This window comes from Mercenaria mercenaria, chromosome 13, assembly GCF_021730395.1.
Source record: "Mercenaria mercenaria strain notata chromosome 13, MADL_Memer_1, whole genome shotgun sequence".
Lineage (NCBI taxonomy): Eukaryota > Metazoa > Mollusca > Bivalvia > Venerida > Veneridae > Mercenaria > Mercenaria mercenaria.
This window is the reverse complement of record NC_069373.1, coordinates 36,616,629-36,629,809: the sequence shown is the minus strand read 5'-3', so window position 1 is coordinate 36,629,809 and position 13,181 is coordinate 36,616,629. Positions and strand designations below refer to the sequence as shown.

Here is a 13,181-nt window from a genome sequence, read left to right as displayed (position 1 = left end):
ATTTTTTAGTGAAAATTCATAAGATGCAGGAATTTCATTAGAAGATGGAAGTTGCAAAGTAGAGGGAGTAATCCAGTTATCGGGGTCCTCCCATTTGAACTTGTTTGAGATTTCACTCAGCCAGATCAGAGTTATGAATATGACCCTTGACTTAGTGAAAAATATGCATTAAAGGGCATAACAGTTTGTGTCGCATGTTATCTTAAGGTTTAGCAATATATCACCAAACCATAGTAATATTTGGTAAACGAACAACATCTTTACCCTTGTACATGTTTTACTGTACTGTCTTATACAAATTGATACTTAAGCTATTTTCCAAAAGTTGTCCCCCATTAAAAATGAATGCCATTTGTAAAGAAATAAGAAAAGTAAAAAATTTGCTGAAAACTACGTTAAACCTAGTTTAAAGGAGAAATCTAGCATCAGTGAGTGGAATTTCTCGTTTTTACACAAAGAAAAATTATAAAACATGTTTTTGACACCAGCAATCTCATAATGGGAAATGGTGAATGTATGAATTCCTAATTATGACACTTATTTACATACAATAACAAAGTATATGATTTTGATTTATTTGGATGATATTTTTATATATTTTTAGTTTGAGTTCATTGTAAGCAGTAATTGAATCAGTAATAACAATATAGATACATGTATTAGTAATTCGAACTTCTTCTCCATTTAATACACGAGAATGATGATTTTTGTCAAATTTTTCCATAAAATTTGCACATTCATTACAAACTATGAGCGTTAAGTGAGACAATTTGTTATAAATTACAAGTCGGTATTTTCAGTGACAACATGACAGCAAAAGTAAGTGGAAGATTTGTAAATTTGTGGAAGTTCATGTAGGAATATTTGTTATGTATTCTCCCAAAGAGAAAATATAAATATATCTGAAACGTGACTCAGTAAAACATAATATTATATTTCTTTATTTTATGTTTTTCGGTGGTTTATCGAGATATAACGGTGAATTATATCCTGATAAACTCACTGGCCACTCAGTGAAAATTATCAAATCTGATACCCGGATTAATGTCAAAAAGTTTACCGAGCATACTGAAAGCCGGAAACAATATGACGATGACGTCTTTAAAATGACGTCATCTTTGCGATGCTTCCTGATAAAATTTCCCGCAAATTTCGACATTTTATTGAAATAAACACAACAAAAGTAGAGTTTTAGACATAAAATAAACAGAAAAATTGTTGGTATCGATGTAATATTACGGTAATTTCACTCGTGAACACCAAAAGTTGTTATTTTCACTCGTGGCTGCGTGAAAATATCACTTCTGGTGCCCACTCGGTGAAATTATAACGTGATATTACACCCAAACCAACAATTATCCTCTATATAATTCACTCCACTAGAAATGTTTTTTGCCTCACCCACCAAAAACTACGTTAAGACCCACCACAACCTAGTGAAATACAATATACAAATGTAGATATAAAATGATCTTATTTTTCAGAGTCCATGAGAAATGAACAATATGACCAGCAATTTAACCATGAATCACTAGTGCAGTTCATAGATTTGCTGATTGTATCCTGTCATTCATTTTACATGAACTCGGAAGAAAAAAATCTTAAATGCTACTTTTCTTTAGATTTGAGCGAGGTGCTCCACCTTTTACAGTTCATGAAACAATGTAGAAAAACGCATTTATGCCATTGACTGGAATAGTTTGAGGCAATTTAGTTACTATGTCAAAACAGGCATTTATCAAACAATAAGTTGTTTGAGACCATGAAATTCTAGGTACATACCTGATAGGAATTGGAAACATTCTGCTTGTGTTTAGAGAAGGCATACCAATCAATCAGATTTCCAAGTAGAATCACACCTAGTAACATCCTGCAACAAAGACAGTGTACATAATAGTACAGAGGATGGGAAAGTTGGTTAAAATTGTGAAGGAAAACTTAAAGTTCACCATTAAGAAGTACCATTGTTTAACAGTAATTTGTTTTAAACTGATTTTTTCTCACATAGTCAGACAGGCACTTAAATATCGTAGAATTGATCCCATATTTCTTATAAAATGGTCTAGATCATTCTGCAGTTAACGTACATACACATGTATAATGCGCACCTATGTATCATGCGTACATGTGATTCAATTGGGGGCAGTAAAACAAATTTGAAAAAATATGTAGAAATGTTAACATTCAGTGTTCAAATTTATCTCCATGAGTGAAAATCTTTATAGAAGCTGTAGCAGTCAGCGTTTGCCACTTTTGGCCAGTGAGGTACACTATACCCTGCACATGTCAAAAATGGATGTTGAAAGAAGTTCAGTTCAGTTTACTTAAAGGCATTTAAAATGATACAACATTCTGAATTCAATTAAAAGAAAGACATTTAAAATGACACAACATTCTGAATTCAAACAAAAGATGTGACTGTATTCTGTTCAAATCTGTTAAATCAGATTGGCAATTATTGTAATAATTATGATTTTAATCTTCAAAAAAAATTTACATAAAAATTAATTTTGTTTTGTCAGTTCTCACATACATTTTGTATTTTCCTCATTTCGTTATGTCACTGATGTTCTTTGTACCTAGAAGATGTATGTACTATCCTTCGTGGTCCAGCTGGATCGGTGGAAAGTCTGCAGATCGAGTACAATAATTTATTATTTATCATGTGCAATGTGTACAGAATCTATAAATATTTCTAAGGGAACAATGTATGCAGTTGTCAGGTTATTAAGAGGTTAATGTATAAGAGGACTGTGCCTTCTTTCTATAATGGCACACCTAGTGTCATGATTGCCTGAGGGCCATTATGACACTAGGTGTGCCATTATGGCTAGAAGGCACAAGCAGCCATTTATTGACCTTTTTAGCTCATCTGATTTTTTTTGGAAGAAAAAAAATGATGAGTTATTGTCATCACTTGATTGGCATTGGCGTTGCTTTTTAGGTCAGCTTTTCTCCTAAACTATTCAAGCTATTGCTTTAAAACTTGCAACACTTGTTCACCATCAATAGCTGGCTCTGTACAGCAAGAAACATAGCTCCATCCTGCTTTTTGCAAGAATTATGACCCCTTTTGACAGATCAGATTTCTTGGTTAAGTTTTGCATTTAGGTCAACTTTTCGCCTTAATGGTCAAAGCTATTGCTTTAAAACTTGTAGCAGTTATTCACCATTAAAAGCTGACTCTGCACAGCAAGTACAGTAACTCTACGTTGCTTTTAGCAAGAATTATGGCCCCTTTGGACTCAGAAAATCATGAGTAGGACAATATTTCTATTATACAGAGACAAAAAAATCAGATGAGCATCTGCACCCGCAAGGCAGTGCTCTTGTTATTATATACCTTAAGGTCATATTTATTTTGGTATTTTCGTTTTTAGCTCAACTATTCGAAGAATAAGTAGAGCTATCCTACTCACCACGGCGTCAGCATCACACCTTGGTTAAGTTTTTCGTACCAGTCCACATTTTGACAAAGTCTTTTGAGATAAAGCTTTGAAACTTTCTACACTTGTTTATAGGGCTGTCATCGATAGAAATGATATCGATGTATCAACGATATTTTTTTGTCGATTGATTATCGATTCCCATTTTCAAAAATCGATATTTTACAGAGAGAACAAAACTATCCAGATAAACACTCAGACCCTCAAAAACAATTAAGTTCACAAAGTTGGAAATTTAGATAAATGTAAAGGAGAAGTGAAGGCAAAATAAAAATGAAAGATTTTATTATTTTTTTATTTATTTCTTTTATTTCATACATACAAATACAACACAATCAAACAGTAATATGAAAAGTAGGCAATAAAACCAAAAATAGCATTTACAGGAAGGTTGTAATATAGTATGCATATGAACAAATAGGTTGTTAATCTAACTTAATAATCGATATATCGTCGATATTTGTCTTCTGATATATTGGTATTGTGGATATGCCAAATACCCAATCAATGACAGCCCTACTTGTTTACCATCATCATGGCCATTTATAGGCAAGAGCATATAACTCTATCAAGGATTTTGGCTGAATTATGGCCCATTTTGACTTAGAAACCATGGTTAAGTTTTTCGTTCCAGTTCATATTTTGACAAAGTCTTTTAAGATCAAGCTTTGAAACTTTCAACACTTGTTTACCATCACCATGGCCAGTTATAGACATGAGTACTTAACTCCATCAAGGATTTTGGCTGAATTATGGCCCCTTTTGACTTAGAAATCTTGGTTAAGTTTTTCGTACCAGTTCATATTTAGACAAAGTCTTTTGAGATGAAGCTTTGAAACTTTCAACAGTTGTTTACCATCACCATGTCCAGTTGTAGGCAAGAGCACATAACTCCATCAAGGATTTTGGCTGAATTATGGTCCTTTTTAGCTCGACTATTCAAAGAATAGTCTAGCTATTCTACTCACCCTGGCGTCGGCGTCACACCTTGGTTTTTGCATGCAAGTACATACAGCCATCAATTAAAGGCATATAGCTTTGAAACTTATTTTTTCTTTTTCTAGGTCAATTACCAACTTCTCTGGGTCAAGTCCCATACTTCTGACATGTATTTTGAGCAAATTATGCCCCCTTTTGGACTTAGAAAATTTTGGTTAAAGTTTTACATGCAAGTTACTATCTCCAAAACTAATGCAGATATTGATTTGAAACTTCACGTGTCTTCGGGGTTATAAAACTAGTTGATAGCAGCAAGTCCCATAACTCTGACTTTCATTTTGGCCAAATTATGCCCCCTTTTGGACTTAGAAAATTCTGGTTAAAGTTTTGCGTGCAAGTACATACAGCTATTTCTAAAATGCATATAGATTTGAAACTTATTTTTTCTTTTTCTAGATCAATTACCAACCTCACTGGGTCAAGTCCCATAACTCTGACATGTATTTTGGGCAAATTATGCCCCCTTTTGGACTTAGAAAATTTTTGTTAAAGTTTTACATGCAAGTTACATGCAAGTTACAATCTCCAAAACTAATGCAGATATTGATTTGAAACTTCACATGTGTCTTCGGGATTATAAAACTAGTTGATAGCAGCAAGTTCTATAACTCTGACCTTCATTTTGGCCAAATTATGCCCCCTTTTGGACTTAGCAAATTCTGGTTAAAGTTTTGCGTGCAAGTACATACAGCTATTACTAAAAGGCATATAGATTTGAAACTTATTTTTTCTTTTTCTAGATCAATTACCAACCTCACTGGGTCAAGTCCCATAACTCTGGCATGTATTTTGGGCAAATTATGCCCCCTTTTGGACTTAGAAAATTTTGGTTAAAGTTTTACATGCGAGTGTCTATCTCCAAAACTAATGCAGATATTGAATTGAAACTTCACATGTGCCTTCGGGGTTATAAAACTAGTTGATAGCAGCAAGTCCCATAACTGATATGCACTTTTGAACTTAAAACTCTTTTGATATTTAACCTTTTTGGGTAATATTTTCCTGCTTCTGGGACAATATTTCGAATAGTTGAGCTTGGCTGTCTTACGGACAGCTCTTGTTGACTTAGAAATCTGGGTTAATATTTCGTACCAGTTCATATTTTTTGTAAAGTGTTTGAAATATAGCTTTGAAACTTTTATCACTTGTTTAGTATAATAGTCTCTATCTGTAGAAAAGAGAACATAACTCTGTCATCTATTTTGGCTGAATTATGGCCCTTTTTGGACTTTGAAATTGGTTCTGTTTTCATACAAGTCCATGTTTTGTCAAAACTATTTGACATATGGCTTTTAAACTTTGAACACTTGATTATCATTATGATTTCCATCTGTAGGCAAGAGTACATAGCTATTTTGACTGAATTATGGCCCTTTTTGGACTTTGAAATTGGCTCATATATTGCCATTTAGTGCAAGACTTATCGAAATCAAAGTAATACAGTAACATTGTTTGTCTAATCTATTTATTTCTTTTGTCTGAATATCCATGGAAATATTTTGTCCCCATTCTTCAATCAGTTCTTCGAATAGTCGAGCGCACTGTCATCAGACAGCTCTTAATCATATTGTATTGCTTTTTTCATCAACATTGCCACCAAATTTGACAATCAATCTGAAAATCATTCAGCACCCTTTCACCCGCCATAATGAAGTTGCTACATGACATCAAGTCAATGCCCTGACGTTCTAGTTACCCTGGGCCATTACGATTATGGCGCGTGAGGCACATATGGATTTGTCAACAGAGTTGATAATGACTGTTTCAATTGCTTTTTTTGTTGCTATTTATAGTAAGGTATATAATAAAGTAACTTTTATCGATTCTTAAAGATGTCATATATTTCAAAACGTTTTTGTTTTTATGCCCCCAGCATCTACTGATGCAGGAGGCATATAATGATTGTCCTGTCCGTCCGTTAGTCCGACTGTCCGTACGAGGTTAACCTAATGGGACCGTTTCGTCTAGCATCAATACCCCTTACTAGAATGTCTTGATACTAATGCAGATGTAACTTGTGACCATTCTTCATCTTCAGACATCACCTGACCTCAGTTTGACCTTGACCTCATTTTGGACTTAGGTTGCTTTATATGGGCCATCTCTTGGTTAACCAAATGGGACTGTTTCGTCTAGCATCAATACCCCTTACAAGAATGAATTGATACTAATACAGATGTAACCTGTGACCATTCCTCATCTTCAAACATCACTTGACCTCAGTTTGACCTTGACCTCGTTTTGGACTTGGGTGCAAAATCTATCGACAAGGATGCCACTGGGGGCAGCAAGCGTTTATTGAACGCAGCTCCTTGTTTGTTCTTTTTCAGCTATAATATAATATGGATAACAAACACCCTTGTTCCAGTGAAAATTTTAGGGTTTACCCAGTGTTTAATGAACAAGAGCATGCAAAAGAGTTGTCTGGAAGAGAAAACAAGATGGGAAGAATATTTTGACCTACTTAAAGCCTGCAGTTCATTATTAGAAATGTCACTCAGTCAAATAAAACATGTATCAGTCAATAACTGATTTGTCTGCTGTGATATGACAGCAAGCTAGGCAAAATTATGACAATTGTCTACAGCTGGTACTCAAGAATGGCTAGAATGTGTGACAGCTGCAGTTTAAAACTGTTTTCTCCTGATACAGAATGCATGCAAATGCAATGAAAACTTTTTCTGTTGTGTAAATGATCTACATTTTAAATGGAAAAGTTTCCGTCTATTGCTGCTATTGCCAAATTACATTTTAATTCACATTCCAATTTCACCCACTACATGTTCACTACTTCTGGCACTTGCTTTTTTGTCCCCTAGGAATGTTGTACCATTAAAAAAAGAAAATTATATTTTATAAAGAAGAAAATTAATCAAGAATTAAAATACACAATTTAGCTGCTGGATATGCATTGGGGAGTATGAAACTTGTCAGACATCTACCAAATTGAAGACATTACTCTAGTCTGAGTGGTATGCCTGAGGGAAGAGTGATTGTAAAGAATAACTGAACAAGATAATCTGATCATAGATTAGATCAGTAACATCTTCTTATAACATTTATACCTTTATCCTGGCTGAATGGTTATTGACCCATTGTGTTTTGTCTAATATAAAACTTGAAATAACTCCCCATACAAACAAATAATACATTGAAACAAAGTGTAATATTGTGTAAGCAGTCTTCAGTCATTATCTCATTAAAAATTATTTAAATGGAAAACTGTAAATAACTTTCTTAGACATGAGATTTTCAGTAAAGGAAGTCTGTAGCTGCCTCAGACATAATAAATGCTTCCAGCTGTGTAATTTGATTGGCTGGCTGTATGAATAACTACATGGAAGTAATGGCACATTATGTCATTTATGCAGATGACGTAGAAAAAAGGCTTGGGCTCGATCTGAATGTCTGCTGGTCAGAAGGCCCAAACAGTCCAAAGACTAGTTTATCCAAAAGTCATTGCACCTTGACTGCGAATTTACCTTGGCATCTGTCCAAATATTAATATCTTCAATTATGTAGGCCTGCTGTTCTGAAAGTCCACAAAGACCTTCCACTATGAAGGCCAGCTACTGAGAAAGTCGCCAGTCAGACACTAAAATATGGAACCCTGAGTTAAGGTTACAAAACGCAATCTACATGATGTTTAGAAAACGAACTGTACTAAGTTAACATTGAGTTGTGGCAGTAACGCAAGTTTTTCTAGTTTTGAATTATTTTGTTACTTGTTAAATTCTTGTATGTACATCATGCATGAGTTGTGTTGAACAATACAAAATCATGTATAAACATAAATAAAACTGTTGTTTTCACAACCAAAAAAAGTACCTAAGATTAGCTAGTACATTCCAAAACCACTAGATTTTCTAAAATTTTACTAGCATTTACCTTGTATGCTTGTCTAAATATGAACCCTGGAAGTGTTCTTCCATGGCAATTAAGTGACTCCATTGGAAGTTAAGGTTTATATGTGTGAGAATGGCACAGTAATCAATAACTTGCATTGAACATCAGTTTTCCCTGACTAGGCTATATGTGTGTCAATTTTATATAACAAGTTAAGTTTAATTGGTCTAGTAAATAGGTTTTGGGCAAAAATGGATGTACTTCATGTGGATACGATTTCAAAGATATCAATATTTTGAGATTATAATATGAACCGTTGGGAAGGACACAACCATGAAACCAACAATCATATTAAAGTCCGCCACTTCTCTGTCCATACATCAGGAAAAAAAACATGATGAGAGAATGTTTATGCTCTCACAAGAACCTCAAGTTTTTATAATTTCTACTTTGTTAATTTCCATCTTTAAGATTTTTAGACAATTGTTTCCTAAGGGTTTCAAGCAGATGTTGGTAATCAGTACCATAGGCCATGGAGACATGTTACCCATTAAATCAGATAGGTTAAATAATGGCTGCTGTGATTTTCACTAGCACAAATAGATACACTACATATTTCCTACTTATCATAATACTCACTATTAATTAACAATAATTGATTACTGATTGATTTTTGGGGGGTTATTGAGTACTGACCATTTTCCAATAAATTTAGCATGAACTGTAGCCAATGATCTGGATGATTGTGAAAGCTAGTCCAGATTAAATGAGCCGTGCCATGGGAAAACCAACATAATGGCTTTGCGACCAGCATGGATCCAGACCAGCCTGCACATCCGCGCAGTCTGGTCAGGATCCATGCTGTTCGCTTTCAAAGCCTATTGCAATTAGAGAAACTGTTAGTGAACAGCATGGATACTGACCAGACTGCTCAGATGCGCAGCTGGTCTGGATCCATGCTGGTCGCAAAGCCACTATGTTGGTTTTCTCATGGCGTGGCTCAAATAGTGTTCAATTATAATCTGTGCTGGTATAAACAACCATCTAGTCTGCATTTGTTCTGTGTGACAAGTTTTTTGTCATAAGATCAATATTATTATAGAGGGATTGATTTGTGTTGTTCAGCATTCTTCCTCGATTGAGAAATTGAAGAGAGTTTTGTACTTGATACCTGGGAGGTTGAAATCTCCTACGTGTACAAGAATGAGAAATGTTTTATGATGTAATTGTATATATCGAAATTCATTTATGTTGTTAAAATTCAGAATATTGATAGATCATCTGAAGTTTAGAATAGATGCACATATTTATCAACACACTGAAATGTCTTGTGAAACTAGTTTTGTAGTTCCAAAAATGCATGTATGAAGCTAGATTACTGATTTCATACTCCCCAGCATATAATCTGAATATCATTAGCTTGACTGTTCAAAGAGATATTCTACTCACCTTTGTGCATGGCAGCTGAGCATCACACCTTGGTTAAAGTTTTGTTTGCAAGATCATATGACAGAAATTATTGCATGTTGGACTGAAACTTCAGTCAAATGTTCCTAGTCATCCTAGGGAAATATTCAAGTTAGGTAACTCTCGGTTTCAATATTTGATAAACATTATGGCTCTTTTTCAGCTTTTAGTTAAGTTTTGTCCAGCGTATAATCCCATTTGGCCATACCAAATTGAAAAGTTATTAGTCATATTTTTTTTAAAGAAAAAAGAAATGAAGTGGCAAGCAAAAAAATTGAAATATTTATTTTTTTAAACGAAAGGGTGAAAAAAAACATTTCTTGTTATATGGCTCTTGTTTAAATAATAGAAAGAAAAACAAAGTAGGAGAAACAAGCCTGGAATTTACATTAACAATAATTCACTAGGGATTGACATGAGAATACTTAGTGTGCTATTTTTACTTCTCATTCAATGTTTGTTGTTCATTCTAAATTCTATAGAATGACAAAAAAACTTCAGTCTTCACTTTCACTTTTCTATCAGTTCATTAGGATTTCTATTATTTTAAATAACAATGTTAGATAACTTAGTTTTCAGTGCAACTATCTGTAAACTGTATCTCAGTATTGGATTGAAACTTCACATAACGCTACCCAGGCATCAGACCTACTGAAATCACCAGTGAGATAACTCATGGTTGAATTAAACACAAATTTCGATCCTTTTTCTCAAGTCAGAAAATTTGTAAGCTTTGCATGCATCTAATTATAAAGCTGTATCTAAGGAACAACTAATTGTATTGGGTTGAACTTCCACACAATGCCTTACAGTCAACAGACCTACCAAAATAATCAAGTTGGATAACTCTTGGTTGAGTTATATAGTAAGTTGTGGCCCAAATTTTTCATTGACCTAGTTTCAAAATACTCAAAGATAGAGAGATATTTTGCAACCTCTCCTATTGCACATTTTTTGTTAAACAGCAGACAATGTTTCTATGTCTTAAAACTGAAAACAAATTAAGGAAGACTTCTCAGTAAGTTCTGCCAATTAAAAAGAAGTTCTGGATTTTATTTTGTCTAAGAACAGCAGACAAATAGGAAAATTTTTGTTTCTGCTTTGTTGTCTAGACCTTCAATACAGCTATTGACAGTTGTTCTATTTTAAGACGATCTTTAGTAAAAATAGTTCTCATTTTCTGTATAATTTGATAATATGCAGTGCTTTCAAAGATAATTGATAACAGTAACTTTCTGTTATAAACAAAAATGAACTATTCAACTGATCATAGTTTTTAGAAATATTTGACTGACCAAGGATGCCATACAAATATGATATTGTGTGTTCTCAGATAACTTTGAAAGTACTGTAAATTGAAATAACCTTATTGTGTGTTCTCAGATAACTTTGAAAGTACTGTAAATTGAAATAACCTTGTTGAGTATTGTCGGTAAGTATTGAACTGGCACACATTAAACATTGCCAGGGGGCCTCCGAGCGGTTAATTAGGTCTCTGACTTGTAATCACTTGCCCCTCACTGATGTCGGTTCAAGCCTCACTTAGGGCGTTGAATTCTTCATGTGAGGAAGTCATCCAGCTGGCTTACAGAAGGCCGGTGATTCTACCCAGGTATCCACCCGTTATGCAACACGTCGCCTAGGGACAAAAGCTAGGTCACTTGGTCACTAGGTCAGTTAATAGTGAAACCTTGTTAACACTATAGAGGCAACATTTTCTACCTCACCTTCATAAAACTTTGTCAGAATGTTTGTCTTTAAAGGTCCAATACTAAGGAAAGTGAACATTTTAATTTCTTTTAAAAAGCACAGAAACTATTTCATTTTATTGGAAAATGAAAGTTGGTATGTAGAAATTCGAAATAAATCGCAGTATATGTACAATTATTTTTCTATGAAGTATGAAGAAAGTTAAAAAGACCTGGGGGGTCATTCTGTCGATTCATTGAAATTTCAACATAATACACATACATTTCTACGAGTTCCAAAGACCTTCTGTAAATTTTGACCTGCCAATCTTCATTATTTAGTGTCTTGCAGAAGTCTATGCACTGGCTATGAAAAAAATTGCCAACTCACTTTCCATTAGTAATGGACCTTTAAGAAATATAGGTTAATTCCAAAAAAGGTTTACCTGAGGTCAAAAACAAGACCATTAGGTGAATTCATAGACTAGCCACTAGACTGATAATAAAGATATTTCTACATTTTCCCCCTTTTTGTCGAATTCAATTCCATAGAGACAACAGCCAGTCTATTTTAGAGATTTTCACAGAGGAAAGATGTTAAAATTATATGATATTGGACATAGGATATAGACTGGCTCAGTTTCAATCACAGAAATGTAAGAAAAAAAGATATATCATAGTCTAGGAGCTAGTCTAGTGAATTCATAGAAAAACATTGTGAACACTCTATAGACCACATTTTCCATTCGATTTTCATAAAATATTGCTAGACTGTAATCTTATTCAGATTTGAATCTGGATTATATGGGTCAAAAATTAGGCCACTATGTCAAGTCATAGAAGCACTGTTTGCACTCAAAAGGCAACATTTTTATGCCCCCTTTGAGGAAGGAAGGGTATATTGTCGGTCGGTCCGTGGACAATTGATTTCTGGATCATAACTCGAAGACCGCTTGGGCCTAGGATCATGAAAGTTGATAGGGAGGCAGATGACCCTTATTGATTTTGAGATCAGTATGTCAAAGGTCAAGGTCAAAGTGACACGGAACAAACGGTTTCCAGATGATAACTCAAGAACTCTTGGGCTAAGTATCAGTAAAGTTAATAGGGAGGTTGGTAATGACCAGCAGATGTCCCCTATTAATTTCGAGATAAGTATGCCAAAGGTCAAGGTCACAGTGACATGGAACAGTTAAACGGTTTGAGAACTCATGGGCCTAGGATCACAAAACTTAAAAGGGTTGATCATGACCAGCAGATATCCCCTGTTGAAGGTCAATGTCACAGTGACTCAGAATAGTTAAACTATTTCCAGACGATATCTTGAGAATGCTTGGGTCTAGGATCATGAAATTTGATAGGTAGGTTGATCATGACCAGCAGATATCTCCTATTGATTTTGAGGTCAGACTATGTTGAAGTTTGTTGGAATATTTGTTTGTTTAAAATCTATGATAAATTTGTAAGCCAGGGTCACTGGGGAAAAAACTAGGTCATGAGGTCAAATCAAAGAAAAACTTTGTTATCACTTCAGGGGCATTACTTTCAATATGTGAACCATAAGTCATAAGTGTGACAGTTTTCAGGCCTGTTAAGTTTGTAGAGGGAAAAAATGCAGAAACACGTATTTTATTTTGGCCCTGAAATCAGTCTAGCTTGTTGATGCATGGAGTGATCCAGACCTTGTCAATTCTTGACAATGCGAGGTTCTATTTTTAGTTTCCGTACCAATTAG

General features: G+C 34.4%; 1 protein-coding gene across 10 annotated transcripts in view; it reads left to right on the top strand.

Moving 5' to 3' along the window:
• Nucleotides 1-13,181, top strand: part of LOC123528805 (muscle calcium channel subunit alpha-1-like) — a 216,744-nt gene that overhangs the window by 75,846 nt on the left and 127,717 nt on the right. The gene's annotated exons all lie outside the window — the stretch shown is intronic.